This window comes from Micropterus salmoides, unplaced genomic scaffold (genome assembly GCF_014851395.1).
Source record: "Micropterus salmoides isolate LMB-PRFRI ecotype aquatic unplaced genomic scaffold, ASM1485139v1 Ms_hic_scaffold_2, whole genome shotgun sequence".
NCBI classification, from domain to species: Eukaryota; Metazoa; Chordata; class Actinopteri; order Centrarchiformes; family Centrarchidae; genus Micropterus; species Micropterus salmoides.
The window spans coordinates 47,130,193-47,133,870 of NW_024041150.1; the positions used below are offsets into that span (position 1 = coordinate 47,130,193).

Genomic DNA, 3,678 nt, shown 5'->3' on the forward strand with positions numbered 1-3,678 from the left:
AGTTTGCTGTAGTGTCTCAACCTTTTTTAATGTCCCGCCTACTCCTGGCTGTGATTGGCTGGTTTGCGAAAAGTGGCTTTGATGAGCAGCTACGCGCACGTTTGCTCAACAGTCGTTCGATAAATGATAAATATAAAACACGTTCAGAGGGGATCTGAAACGCGTTTTTTCTGTTCTGATCATTTCTTCCCTTTGGCGCTCGCTAAAACCTCTGGTTTAATTTCTCTAAGCAACATTGTGAGAGGCTGTGGTTTATGCTTCCCACCTGGGTCACCTGTAAACTGGATCAATCAGCAGCCAAAAACATGAATATGAACAGAACATGTGACAAACTACAAATTATTTCTTGGCCTATGATTGGCCCCTGGTCTTCGTAGGCCCCTGGTCTTCGTAGGCCCAGTAAGGCCGGGCGTTAACGTGGGCTCGGTCAGAGCTAATGCTACAAACACATAGTCTTATATAACAAGATAGATTCAAGATTAACTACTGTGGGTGGTTGTTCCCTCTTTTTGGCATCATTTAAATTTAGCGTTTTTTTAGACAAATATAATTCTTCACACACCTTTTCTGAAAAAGATATTTAAATTCATACATATAGAAGAAAAACCTGATCCATCTCACATCTTTACGGTGAAGTAGTGACTCAGTAAACGCTCTCATTTCACAACCTTTATTATGGTGTTGATCACAATATAATGATGATGTTCTTTACAACAGCTGTGTACATAGAGGAACAGATACTGGGTTCTCACAGTAATCACTATTCTATCACTTTGATAACTCTTTATTTCATATTGGACATCCTACCCTCGGCCTCAGTGTTGTAAGATTACATGCACACAACACGTTACCTCTGTCTCCTCCAAACAAGTGCTCTCTGCTCCACTGGGCTCTGGAGGTCACTGCTCACAAAACCAGGCCACCTGCACAGACGAATGTAGGACAGAGTGAATGCTGCTAGAGAGTTATTGCATAAATATTGAGCTAACATAATGTGACAGAGACGTTTCAATAGCAATATCTACCCGAGGTTAATGGCTAGAAATAGTTTGAAGTAGTCCTCATATATTATACTGGAAATTAGGATTCAGAGGGCTGCGATGCGATTATAAAACTATTATCGATGCATCTTGATGCGTAATTCTTTTCTATACAGGATGTCTGGATAGTTACGAAGCATTTAATTTGTGCATTAAGATCTAAAAGAAACATCTCATAATAAGCTTAAAATGACTAGTTCGCATCCCTACTTTACTTCATTAAGCTCATCTCTTCAACATCCAGCTGTCAGACTGACATATAATTATCAGGATGTGTCCTCGACAAGTATCAGGAGGAAATTGATAATCTTGCAGAGAGGTGCTCAGAGAACAAGCTACTGCTCAGCGCCAGCAAAACCAAGGAGCTGATCGTTGATTTCAGGAAGAAGGAGATGAAGACACACTCCTGTCTACGTCAGTGGAGCTGAGGTGGACGTGGTCGCGGACGTGGTCGTCTCACATCTCCACGCTGGAGAGGAAAGATCAGAAAGCGCTGCTAAAGAAGGCCGGAGGGCTCTGCAGCGGGTGATTCAAACTGCCCATCTCCTGAGCATCGGTGATATCAGTGAGGTGCCTGCAGAGCCCAGAGGAGACTAAAGGACAGCACCCACCCAGCCTGTTCGCCCTGCTGCATGCTGGGAAGAGACATAGAAGTTTCTGCTGCTGCACCTCCAGACTGCAGAGCAGCTTTTCCCCCAAAACTATCAGACTCTTAAACTCTAGTTCATCCTCACTGCTCCACTGATCATAGTTTATTTCTGTTTCCATTTTTTATAATTGATTCACTCACAACTTAACGTATTGTGACAATAAAACCTACCTAACGTTAGTACTAACAGCTGAACGTGCAGTTGGGGAAACTACAGACCTTTATTAACGGACACACAGTGACCTACGCTGCACCTTAACTACCAGGCTGAAACTAATGTTCTCATTTTATTATTTCTTTATTTACCAAAGCGACTCACATGTCACTCTGGAGGAAGGAGGGGTCAAGGGGGGGATTGAACCTGGGTCTCTCACACCAAAGACATGCGTCTTATCCACTGCACCATCACCACCCTACAGGAACCAGGAGCTCGCCAAGCGCTGAGTGAGCATCTGATTCCTCTGCTATCCTGGCGGTATGTCTCTGTCTGGTTGGGCAACAGCTACAAAAAGTCAAACAATTAGAAGAAATAAGTTAGTGTATCGTGTAAATCTGATTTCTAATGTTTTGGTCTGCCTGACTTTAAACCCGCTGCCCAAAGACTCTCTAACCTTAAAGCTTTTGGGTTTGAGCAAGTTTGCAGCTTGATGTTAAAGTTAAACCAAAGAAAGTGACTATTTGTTTTTCACCTGTGTGAAGAACGTGAAGAAACAACTCGCCATTACTACAACTGTATGAACCCAAAGTCAACATTCTGCTGCGATTAAATAGCAATAAACGGATTAAAGTGATGCCGAAATAACGACAACATGATGCAGATTTGTTAAACATATGAATTCATGCTTTGTCAGGTCTGTCAGCAGGACAACAACTTCTAAAACGTTTGTTTTCTGAATGGAGTTTGGATCGATCAGGGCTATGCTAACTTGGTCACAGTAAAGTACAACGAAAGCTGGAATAAAAGTTACAGACACATGTTTTCTAAACTCACCAGGTAGTTCAACCTCCTCGCTTTCTTTTCTCCTAGTAATGTCCAGTTTGGTCCGGTTTTTATATAAATATGAAGTAGTGCCAAACGACGTTAACAACACTAGACCGGATGTGCACGGAAACTAGCTGCTGAGAAGCTCGAGTGAAGATAAATCAACGTTGTAATCCTAAAAACTAAAGTAAAAAAGCTTATTTAATAAAAGCAGTTTACTCAGAGTTCCTCCCTCGAGCAAACGGCGTAGTTGCGAGGAAAGTCCAGTCCGACCACGGGTATTTATTTGTCCGAAAGCTGGAGCGCTGTTCCCTGCTCATCTAGCCCAAGTTTAGCAGTTTACGCCCAAGTTAAACTAAAGGTCCGCTCTAGTAATTGTGTTGTAACTCATATTAGTAGCTAGTTACAAACAATGTAGTAGTTACTTAACTTCTAGAGTGGCCTTTAGGAGATAAAGATTACACACAGCCGGAGCAACAGGCTGCCGATGTGGAATACAGGAAATGGTCAAAAACTAACGTGCTGATTGGCCGAAAAGACGCTCTGTGCATCTGCACTCGATTGCTCTTCCTCAAGGACCTTGACCTGCCTGTGACCTTAAAACCAAGCGGGAAGCTTCCGGTCTACAATACGAAGCCGATGCGGAAGTCCCTGAAACCTGCATTCTATTGAAAATCCAGCAGGGGGCGACTCTTCTGGTCCGGCTCCATTAGAAATAAAATGTTTCTACTTGTCAGCTGATTTATTCCCTCAGTAAACTCTTTCCTGATGAGTTTCTGGTCTCAGTCGCTGGTTTCAAGTCTTCTTCAACACAGCATGATGCTCATTTAGTAAATTATGGTCCCATTTATTTTAAAATAGACCACAAAGCAGAGTATGTGTCAGGGCGGGGTTATCTATGATTGACAGGCCGTTACCATGGCGCTGTGTAAATTTAACCAGCGCCGCTGAAAAAGGCTGTTCACTTTCTCTGGTGAGGACATTTAGTTTTCAGACTGTTGTTCGCT

The 3,678-nt window shown here is 42.8% G+C and overlaps 1 long non-coding RNA gene across 1 annotated transcript; it reads right to left on the bottom strand.

The window, feature by feature from the left end:
* Nucleotides 1-656: 656 nt before the first annotated feature.
* On the bottom strand, nt 657-2,731 carry LOC119912438. The gene is made up of 3 exons (XR_005446154.1): nt 2,681-2,731; nt 2,009-2,191; nt 657-923 (listed from the first exon to the last, which is right to left on the bottom strand). It is a non-coding gene; the product is annotated as an uncharacterized LOC119912438 (long non-coding RNA).
* Between the last annotated feature and the right edge of the window lie 947 nt (nt 2,732-3,678).